The following is an 11,764-nucleotide window of genomic DNA, read 5'->3' on the forward strand; positions in this document are numbered from 1 at the left end:
TCAGTGACATTAAGTATGTTCACAGTGTTGCACAACCATCATTACTATCCAGTTCCAGAACTTCTTCATCACCCCAAAAGGAAAACCCATCCCTATTAAACAGTCACTCCTCAATACATGTAGATTTTGAGGCAATTGTGTGACATCCAAATACAGATGTTAAGTAGATATTTGGATATGTACTACTGAAGCTCAGAATAAAAATTCAGGCTGAAGATACATATTTTTGAAACATTAGCATACAAGTAGGGATTCTCAACCTGGGGCCTATGGACTTGAGTGAGAATCTCTGAATGTCTTGAATTGGATATAAAATGTATATGTATACATATATATGTTTATTTTTATGAAGTGTCTATAGCATTAATTAAATTCCCAAAGGAATTTCTTTTTTTTAATAAATTTATTTTATTTTTTAAATTGTTGGCTGTTTTGGGTCTTCGTTGCTGCAAGCAGGCTTTCTCTAGTTGTGGTGAGCAGGCTTCTCATTGCGGTGGCTTGTCTTGTTGCGGAGCATGGGCTCTAGGCACGCGGGCTTCAGTAGTTGTGGCTCGCAGGCTCTAGAGCACAGGCTTGGTAGTTGCGGCGCATGGGCTTATTTGCTCCGCGGCATGTGGGATCTTCCCGGACCAGGGCTTGAACCCGTGTCCCCTGCATTGGCAGGCGGATTCTTAACCTCTGCGCGACCAGGGAAACCCTCAAAGGAATTTCTTAACCTGAACAAAGTTACTAACCACTGACAGACAGACAGATATATAGATATAGATATATAGATATATAGATTTTTTTTTAATTAGGCCATAGGGTGGGTAAGAAAACTCAGGGAAAGTGAATAGTGAGAAAAGAAGAATGAGAATGGGACCCTGGGTAATGTGTAAGGTACAGAGAGATCCAAAGGGTGTTCTTTTTGAGTACAAGAAACAAAATTCATGTCTGCCTCAAGATAGGTAAAGGCTTTTAAAGGCAATGTTGTTTCCTACTTGCTAGATATACCTCATTGGTTGCCTCTGTCAAATGCCCAAACACATATATTTGTGCTATAAAATAGATTGTCTCCTTACCTGACTAGCTATAACTTCTTCCTGAGTAGTCTTATTTTTGGCTATTAGGTTGGTGGGGAGAGTATCATTTCCAAAGTCAACAGTAGAGAGTTAACTAAATTGCCATAATTTGCAACAAGTGTGTGTGTATCCAGTATAATGTGGGCCTTATGATAAACTAGCAGTTCTCAAAGTATTAGACCTGAACCAACAACATCAGCATCACCTGTATTTGTAAGAAATATAAATTCTTGGGCACCACCACAGACCTGCTAAATCAGAAACTCTGGGCAGGGGCGGGGGGAGGGGGAGAAAGGGACCCAGCCTCCAGGTGATTCTGATGCATGTTAAAATTTGAGAAAAGCTGTGATGGACTATCCCTGGCCAATTTTTTCAGTCCATAAATAAAACATGGGTTCCTGGTTTTCTTATTATCTTTTATATAATAAAATCTGCATGGCAGCATTTTGCAGTGTCTGATGAATTCCTCATGAAAAGGGTTTTTTTGAGTACTCTTGTCCATCTGTGACCTTCTCTATCATCCTGAATCATAGATACAAATATTATTTCCTACATGCTATTTTCCCCTTTAGTGTGCAGTAGTTATCTTCAACAACATAAGTTGTAAACTGTCCAGTTACCTAAATGCTGTGGAAAAGAAAATATTATTTCTGTGAATGCCTTTTCTTATCCATCTAGTCCTTTGTCTTGGAATCTCCCAGTCTTCTGCTGAGTCATGTCCTTGGCTTTGGAGAGTATGAAATGAATCTCACTGAAATTGCACCATTCTTTCTTCTCTACCCGTATCAAGGAATTTTCAGCTACATGGCCTTGCCTAGAGATGCACTAGCTATATTCAAATCCCTTATGTTCCCTAGAATTAATAGCCACAGTCAGGAAGAAATTAGAAGCCACGGACAGAATTTGAAGAGCATTGGACTTTGTCATCAAGGCCAATCAAGGAAGGTTTCAGCTATTCCAAGGGTTAAGTCAGGCAGTTTGTTTTGTTTTGAATTTTATTTTTTATACAGCAGGTTCTTATTAGTTATCTATTTTATACATATTAGTGTATATATGTCAATCCCAATCTCCCAATTCATCCCACCACCATCGCCCCTCCACACCCACGTTCCCCCCTTGATGTCCATACGTTTGTTCTCTACAACTGTGTCTCTATTTCTGCCTTGCAAACCAGTTCACCTGTACCATTTTTCTAGATTCCACATATATGCGTTAATATACGATATTCGTTTTTCTCTTTCTGAGTTACTTCACTCTGTATGACAGTCTCTAGGTCCATCCACGTCTCTACAAATGACCCAATTCCATTCCCTTTTATGGCTGAGTAATATTCCATTGTATATATGTACCACATCTTTATCCATTCATCTGTCGATGGACATTTAGGTTGTTTCCATGAACTGGCTCTTGTAAATAGAGCTGCAGTGAACATTGGGGTGCATGTGTCTTTTTGAATTACGGTTTTCTCTGGGTATATACCCAGTAGTGAGATTGCTGGGTCATATGGTAATTCTATTTTTAGTTTTTCAAGGAACCTCCATACTGTTCTCCATAGTGGCTATATCAATTTACATTCCCACCAACAGTGCAAGAGGGTTCCCTTTTCTCCACACCCTCTCCAGCATTCGTTGTTTGTAGATTTTCTGATGATGCCCATTCTAACCAGTGTGAGGTGATACCTCATTGTAGTTTTGATTTGCATTTCTCTAATAATTAGTGATGTTGAGCATTCTTTGATGTGCTTCTTGGCCATCTGTATGTGTTCTCTGGAAAAATGTCTATTTAGGTCTTCTGCCCTTTTTTTTTTTTGCAGTACATGGGCCTCTCACTGTTGTGGCCTCCCCGTTGTGGAGCACAGGCTCCGGCCGCGCAGGCTCAGCGGCCACGGCTCACAGGCCCAGCCGCTCCATGGCATGTGGGATCTTCCCAGCCCGGGGCACAAACCCGCGTCCCCTGCATGGACAGGCGGACTCTCAACCACTGTGCCACCAGGGAAGCCCCCGCCCTTTTTTAAAAAAAATTATTTATTTTTGGCTGCGTCGAGTCTTCTTGCTGTGTGCAAGCTTTCTCTAGTTGCGGTGAGCGAGGGCTACACTTCATTGCGTTGCACGGGCTCATTGTGGTGGCTTCTTTTGCTGCGGAGCATGGGCTCCAGGCGCGTGGGCTTCAGTAGCTGTGGCACTCAGTCTCAGTAGTTGTGGTTCGCAGGCTCTAGAGCGCAGGCTCAGTAGTTGTGGCGCATGGGCTTAGTTGCTCCGCAGCATGTGGGATCTTCCCGGACCAGGGATCAAACCCATGTGCACCTGCATTGGCAGGCAGATTCTTATAAGCACTGCACCACAAGTGAACTCCCTTCTGCCCATTTTTTAACTGGGTTGTTTGTTTTTTTAATATTGAGCTGCATGAGCTGTTTATACATTTTGGAGATTAATCCTTTGTCCGTTCACTTGTTTGCGAATATTTTCTCCCATTCTGAGGGTTGTCTTTTCCTCTTGTTTATAGTTTCCTTTGCTGTTCAAAAGCTTTTAAGTTTCATTAGTTCCCATTTGTTTTTGTTTTTAACATCTTTATTGCAGTATAATTGCCTTTCAGTGGTGTGTTAGTTTCTGCTTTATAACAAAGTGAATCAGCTATACATATACATATATCCCCATATCTCCTCCCTCTTGTGTCTCCTTCCCACCCTCCCTATCCCACCCTTCTAGGTGGTCACAAAGCACCGAGCTGATCTCCCTGTGCTATGTGGCTGCTTCTCGCTAGCTATTTTACATTTGGTAGTGTATATAAGTCCATGCCACTCTCTCACTTCATCCCAACTTACCCTTCCCCCTCCCTGTGTCCTCAAGTCCATTCTCTACGTCTGCGTCTTTATTCCTGTCCTGCCCCCTAGGTTCTTCAGAACGGTTTTTTTTTTGTTTGTTTTTAGATTCCATATGTATGTGTTAGCATATCGTATTTCTTTTTCTCTTTTTGACTTACTTCACTCTGTATGACAGACCCTAGGTCCAACCACCTCACTACAAAAAACTCAATTTCGTTTCTTTTTTATGGTTGAATAATATTCCATTGTATATATGTACCACATCTTCTTTACCCATTCATCTGTCAATGAACACTTTGGTTGCTTCCATGTCCTGGCTATTGTAAATAGAGCTGCAATGAACATTTTGGTACATGACTCTTTTTGAATTATGGTTTTCTCAGGGTATATGCCCAGTAGTGGGATTGCTGGGTCATATGGTAATTCTGTTTTTAGTTTTTTAAGGAACCTTCATACTGTTCTCCATAGTGGCTATATCAGTTTACATTCCCATCAACAGTGCAAGAGGGTTCCCTTTTCTCCACACTCTCTCCATCATTTATTGTTTGTAGATTTCTTTTGTTGATGACCATTCTGACTGAAGCGATACCTCATTGTAGTTGTGATTTGCATTTCTCTAATTATTAGTGATGTTGAGCATCCTTTCATGTGTTTGTTGGCAATCTATATATCTTCTTTGGAGAAATGTCTATTTAGGTTTTCTGCCCATTTTTGGATTGCATTTTTTTTTTTTTATATTGAGCTGCATGAGCTGCTTGTAAATTTTGTAGATTAATCCTTTGTCAGTTGCTTCATTTGCAAATAATTTCTCCCATTCTGAGGGTTGTCTTTTCGTATGGTTTATGATTTCCTTTGCTGTGCAAAAGATTTTAAGTTCATTAGGTTCCATTTGTTTATTTTTGTTTTTATTTCCATTTCTCTAGGAAGTGGGTCAAAAAGGATCTTGCTGTGATTTATGTTCTAGAGTGTTCTGCCTATGTTTTCCTCTAAGAGTTTTATAGTGTCTGGCCTTACATTTAGGTCTTTAATCCATTTTGAGTTTATTTTTCTGTATGGTGTTAGGAAGTGTTCTAATTTCATTCTTTATCATGTAGCTGTCCAGTTTACCCAGCACCACTTATTGAAGAGGCTGTCTTTTCTCCATTGTATATCCTTGCCTCTTTTGTCATAGATTAGTTGACCACAGGTGTGTGGATTTATCTCTGGGCTTTCTATTCTGTTCCGTTGATCTATATTTCTGTTTTTGTGCCAGTACCATGTTGTCTTTTTTTTTTTTTTTTTTGGCAGTATGCGGGCCTCTCACTGTTGTGGCCTCTCCTGTTGCGGAGCACAGGCTCCAGACGCGCAGGCTCAGCAGCCATGGCTCACGGGCCTAGCCTCTCCACGGCATATGGGAACTTCCCTGACCAGGGCACGAACCCGTGTCCCCTGCATCAGCAGGCAGACTCTCAAACACTGCGCCACCAGGGAAGCCCCACATTGTCTTGATTACTGTAGCTTTGTAGTATAGTCTGAAGTCCGGGAGCCTATTCCTCCAACTCCGTTTTTCTTTCTCAAGATTGCTTTGGCTATTTGAGGTCTTTTGTGTTTCCATATAAATTGTGAGATTTTTTGTTCTAGTTCTGTGAAAAATGCCATTGGTAGTTTGATAGTGATTGCATTGAATCTGTAGATTGCTTTGGGTAGTAGAGTCATTTTCACAATGTTGATTCTTCCAATCCAAGAACATGGTATATCTCTCCATCTGTTGGTATCATCTTTAATTTCTTTCATCAGGGTCTTATAGTTTTCTGCATACAGGTCTTTTGTCTCCTTAGGTAGGTTTATTCCTAGGTATTTTATTCTTTTTGTTGCAGTGGTAAATGGGAGTGTTTCCTAAATTTCTGTTTCAGATTTTTCATCATTAGTGTATAGGAATGCAAGAGATTTCTGTGCATTAATTTTGTATCCTGCAACTTTACCAAATTCATTGATTAGGTCTTGTAGTTTTCTGGTAGCATCTTTAGCATTCTCTATGTATACTATCATGTCATCTGCAAACAGTGACAGCTTTATTTCTTCTTTTCAGATTTGGATTCCTTTTATTTCTTTTTCTTCTCTGATTGCTATGGCTAAAGCTTCCAAAACTATGTTGAATAATAGTGGTGAGAGTGGACAACCTTGTCTTTTTCCTGATCTTAGAGGAAATGGTTTTAGTTTTTCACCATTGAGAATGATGTTCGCTGTGGGTTTGTCATATATGGCCTTTATTATGTTGAGGTAAGTTCCCTCTATGCCTACTCTCTGGAGGGTTTTTATCATAAATGGTTGTTGAATTTTGTCAAAAGCTTTTTCTGCAGCTATTGAGATGATAATATGTTTTTTCTCCTTCAATTTGTTAATATGGTTTATCACATTGATTGATTTGTGTATACTGAAGAATCCTTGCATTCCTGTGATAAACCTCACTTGATCATGGTGTATGATCCTTTTAATGTGCTGTTCGATTCTGTTTGCTAGTATTTTGTTTAGGATTTTTACATCTATGTTCATCAGTGATATTGGCCTCTAGTTTTCTTTCTTTGTGACCACTTTGTCTGGTTTTGGTATCAGGGTGACGGTGGCCTTGTAGAATGAGTTTGGGAGTGTTCCTCCCTCTGCTATATTTTGGAAGAGTTTGAGAAGGATACGTGTTAGCTCTTCTCTAAATGTTTGATAGAATTTGCCTGTGAAACCATCTGGTCCTGGGCTTTTGTTTGTTGGAAGATTTTAAATCACAGTCTGAATTTCAGTGCTTGTGATTGGTCTGTTTATGTTTCCTATTTCTTCCTGGTTCAGTCTCAGAAGGTTGTGCTTTTCTAAGAATTTGTCCATTTCTTCCAGGTTGTCCATTTTATTGGCATATAGTTGCTTGTAGTAATCTCTCACAATCCTTTGTATTTCTGCAGTGTCAGTTGTTACTTCTCCTTTTTCATTTCTAATTCTATTGATTTGTGTCTTATCCCATTTTTTCTTGATAAGCCTGGCTAATGGTTTATCAATTTTGTTTATCTTCTCAAGGAACCAACTTTTAGTTTTATTGATCTTTGCTACTGTTTCCTTCATTTCTTTTTCATTTATTTCTGATCTGATCCTTATGTTTTCTTTCCTTCTGTTAACTGTGGGGTTTTTTTGTTCTTCTTTCTCTAATTACTTTAGGTGTAAGGTTAGGTTGTCTATTTGAGATGTTTCTTGTTTTTTGAGGATTGTATTGCTATAAACTTCCCTCTTAGAACTGCTTTTGCTGCATCCCATAGGTTTTGGATCGTCATTGTCATTTGTTTCTAGGTAGTTTTTGATTTCCTCTTTGATTTCTCCAGTGATCTCTTGATTATTTAGCAGTGTATTGTTTAGCCTCCATGTGTTTGTATTTTTTACAGATTTTTTCCTGTAATTGATATCTAGTCTTATAGCGTTGTGGTCAGAAAATATACTTGATATGATTTCAGTTTTCTTAAATTTACCAAGGCTTTATTTGTGACCCAAGATATGATCTATCTTGGAGAATGTTCCATGAGCAGTTGAGAAGAAAGTGTATTCTGTGACTTTTGGATGGAATGTCCTATAAATATCAATTAAGTCCATCTTTTTTAACGTATCACTTAAAGATTGTGTTTCCTTATTTATTTTCATTTTGGATGATCTGTCCATTGGTGAAAGTGGGGTGTTAAAATCCCCTACTAAGATTGTGTTACTGTTGATTTCCCCTTTTATGGCTGTTAGGATTTTCCTTATGTATTGAGGTGCTCCTATGTTGGGTGTATAAATACTTACAATTGTTATATCTTCTTCTTGGATTGATCCCTTGATCATTATGTAGTGTCCTTTGTCTCTTGTAATACTCTTTATTTTAAAGTCATATGAGAGTTGCTACTCCAGGTTTCTTTCTTTTTTTTTTTTTTTTTTTTTTTGCTGTACACAGGCCTCTCACTGTTGTGGCCTCTCCCATTGTGGAGCATAGGCTCCGGATGCGCAGGCTCAGTGGCCACGGCTCACGGGCCCAGCCGCTCCGCGGCATGCGGGATCTTCCCGGACCAGGGCATGAACCCGTGTCCCCTGCATCAGCAGGCGGATTCTCAACCACTGCGCCACCAGGGAAGCCCCAGCTTTCGTTTGATTTCCATTTGCATGGAATATCTTTTTCCATCCCCTCACTTTCAGTCTGTATGTGTCACTAGGTCTGAAGTGGATCTCTTGTAGACAGCATATATACAGTCTTGTTTTTATATCCATTCAGGCAGTCTATGTATTTTGGTTGGAGCATTTAATCCATTTACATTTAAGGTAGTTATCAATATATGTTCCCATTACCATTTTCTTAATTGTTTTAGGTTTGTTATTGTAGGTCTTTTCCATCTCTTGTGTTTCCTTTCTAGAGAAGTTCCTTTAGCATTTGCTGTAAAGCTGGTTTGGTGGTGCTGAATTCTATTAGCTTTTGCTTGTCTGTAAAGGTTTTATTATCTCTGTTGAATCCGAATGAGATCCTTGCTGGGTAGAGTAATCTTGATTGTAGGTTTTTCCCTTTCATCACTTTAAATATTTCTTGCCACTCCCTTCTGGCTTTTAGAGTTTCTGCTGAGAAATCAGCTATTAACATTATGGGAGTTCCCTTGTATGTTATTTTTTGTTTTTCCCTTGCTGCTTTTAATATATTTTCTTTGTATTTAATTTTTGATAGTTTGATAAATATGTGTCTTGGCATGTTTCTCCTTGGATTTATCCTGTATGGGACTGTCTGCGCTTCCTCAACTTGATTGACTATTTCCTTTCCCATGTTAGGGAAGTTTTCGACTACAATCTCTTCAAGTATTTTCTCAGCCCCTTTCTTTTTCTCTTCTTCTGGGATCCCTGTAGTTCAAATGTTGGTGCGTTTAATGTTGTCCCAGAGGTCTGTGAGACTGTTCTCAATTCTTTTCATTCTTTTTTCTTTATTCTGCTCTACAGTAGTTATTTCCACTATTGTATCTTCCAGGTCACTTATCTGTTCCTCTTCCTCAGTTATTCTGCTATTGATTCCTTGTAGAGAATTTTTAATTTCATTTACTGTGTTGTTCATCATTGTTTGTTTGCTCTTTAGTTCTTCTAGGTCCTTATTAAACCTTTCTTGTATTTCCTCCATTCTGTTTACAAGATTTTGGATCATCTGTACTGTCATTAATGTGAATTCTTCTTCAGGTAGACTGTTTATTTCCTCTTCATTTGTTTGGTGTGGTGGGTTTTTACTTTGGTCCTTCATCTGCTGTGTGTTTCTCTGTCTTCTCATTTTGCTTAACTTACTGTGTTTGGGGTCTCCTTTTCGCAGGCTGCAGGTTTATGGTTCCCGTTGTTTTTCGTATCTGCCCCCAGTGGGTGAGGTTGGTTCAGTGGGTTGTGTAGGCTACCTGGTGGAGAGGACTGGTTCTTGTGTTCTGGTGGATGAGGCTGGGTCTTGTCTTTCTGGTGGGCAGGACTGCATCCTGTGGTGTGTTATGGGGTGTCTGTGACCTCATTATGATTTTAGGCAGCCTCTCTGCTAATGGGTAGGGTTGTGTTCCTGTCTTGTTAATTGTTTGGCAAAGGGTGTCCAGCACTGTAGCTTTCTAGTCATTGAGTGGCACTGGGTCTTAGGGTTGAGATGGAGATCTCTGGGAGAGCTTTCACCATTTGATGTTATGTGGAGCCAGGAGGTCTCTGGTGGCCCAATGTCCTGAACTAGGCTCTCCCACCTCACAGGCTGAGGCCTGACACCTGGCCAGAGCACCAAGACTGTGTCAGCCACACGGCTCAGAAGAAAAGGTAGATAGAAAAAAAGAAAGAAACGAAAGAAAGAAAGAAAGAAAGAAAAGAAAAGAAAAGAAAGAAGGAAGGAAAGAAAGAGAGAGAGGGAGGGAGGGAGGAAGGAAGGAAAAAAATAAAGTTATTAAAATAAAAAAATTTTTTTAATTATTAAAAGTAAAAAAAAATAAAAAAGTAATTAAGAAAAAAAGAAAGAACTACCAAACCAAAAAACAAATCCACCAATGATAACAAGCAGTAAAAACTATACTAAAAAAAAAAAACAGGGCAGACAGACCCTAGGACAAATGGTAAAAGCAAAGCTATACAGACAAAATCACACAAAGAAGCATACACATACACACAAAAAAAGAAAAAGGAAAAGATATATATATATAAATAAATAAGGAAGAGAGCAACCAAATCAATAAACAAATCTACCAATGATAATAAACTCTAAATACTAAACTAAAATAAACATAAAACCAGAAACAAATTAGATGCAGAAAGCAAACCCCAAGTCTACAGTTGCTCCCAAAGTCCACCGCCTCAATTTTGGGATTATTCGTTGTCTATTCAGGTATTCCAGAGTTGCAGTGTACATCAAGTTGATTGTGGAGATTTAATCTGCTGCTCCTCAGGCTGCTGGGAGAGGTTTCCCTTTCTCTTCTTTGTTCGCACAGCTCCTGGGGTTCAGCTTTGGATTTGTCCCCGCCTCTGCGTGTAGGTCGCCCGAGGGCGTCTGTTCTTCGCTCAGACAGAAGGGGGTTAAAGTAGCAGCTGATTTTGGGGCTCTGGCTCACTCAGGCCGGGGGGAGGGAGGGGTACGGAATGCGGGGCGAGCCTGCGGCAGCAGAGGCCAGCATGATGTTGCAACAGCCTGAGGCGCGCTGTGTGTTCTCCCAGGGAAGTTGTCCCTGGATCATGGGACCCTGGCAGTGGTGGGCTGCACAGGCTCCCAGGAGGGGAGGTGACCTGTGGTCGCTCACAGGCTTCTTGGTGGCTACAGCGGCAGCCTTAGCATTTCGTGCCCGTCTCTGGTGTCTGTGCTGATAGCCGCAGCTCGCGCCCATCTCTGGAGCTCGTTTAGGCGGTGCTCTGAATACCCTGTCCTCACGCACCCCAATACAATGGTCTCTTGCCTCTTAGGCAGGTCCAGACTTTTTCCCGGACTCCCTCCTGGCTAGCTGTGGCGCACTAGCCCCCTTCAGGCTGTGGTCACACAGCCAACCCCAGTCCTCTCCCTGGGATCTGACCTCCGAAGCCCGAGCCTCAGCTCCCAGCTCCCACCCGCCCCAGCAGGTGAGCAGACAAGCCTCTCAGGCTGGTGAGTGCTGGTCGGCACCAATCCTCTGTGCGGGAATCTCTCGCTTTGCCCTCTGCACCCCTGTTGCTGCGCTCTCCTCCGTGGCTCCGAAGCTTCCTGCCCCCACCCGCCACCCCCGTCTCCGCCAGTGAAGGGGCTTCCTAATTTGTGGAAACTTTTCCTCCTTCACAGCTACCTCCCCGAGGTGCAGATTCCATCCCTATTCTTTGGTCTCTGTTTTTTCTTTTGCCCTACCCATGTTTATTTTTCCTTGGATTGAGACAGATCATCAAAGCAAAAGGGAGTTTCTTGCCTTTTGGGAAGTCTGAGGTCTTCTGCCAGCATTCAGTAGGTGTTCTGTAGGAGTTGTTCCACATGTAGATGTATTTCTGATGTATTTGTGGGGAGCAAGGTGATCTCCACGTCTTACTCCTCCACCATCTTGATGGTCTCTTCAGCAGTAGGTCTTTTACCTGGAAGGTTCTTTGCTTGCTGCTTGGCCATGGCCACGTTTAGAAATAAAAGCTTGGATTGAACTGCTCTGTGTGTTACCGAGTCAAAGCTCACTCTGCTCGCCGCACAACAGGCCAATGAATTGGAGACAAGGTGTTGAGGCAAGGAATACAACTTTATTCAGAAAGCCGGTGGACCAAGGAGATGGCGGACTAGGGTCCCCAAAAAACCATCTTCCCATTTGTTTATTTTTGTTTTTATTTCCATTACTCTAGGAGGTGGGTCAAAAAAGATCTTGCTGTGAAGGCAGTGCAGTATTTTAGTTGTCTCTGTCTTTCCAAGAAGATTGTA

The sequence above is a fragment of the Delphinapterus leucas genome, chromosome 6 (assembly GCF_059928025.1).
Source record: "Delphinapterus leucas isolate spDelLeu-1000000601 "Yukka" chromosome 6, BTC_Dleu_Yukka2, whole genome shotgun sequence".
Lineage (NCBI taxonomy): Eukaryota > Metazoa > Chordata > Mammalia > Artiodactyla > Monodontidae > Delphinapterus > Delphinapterus leucas.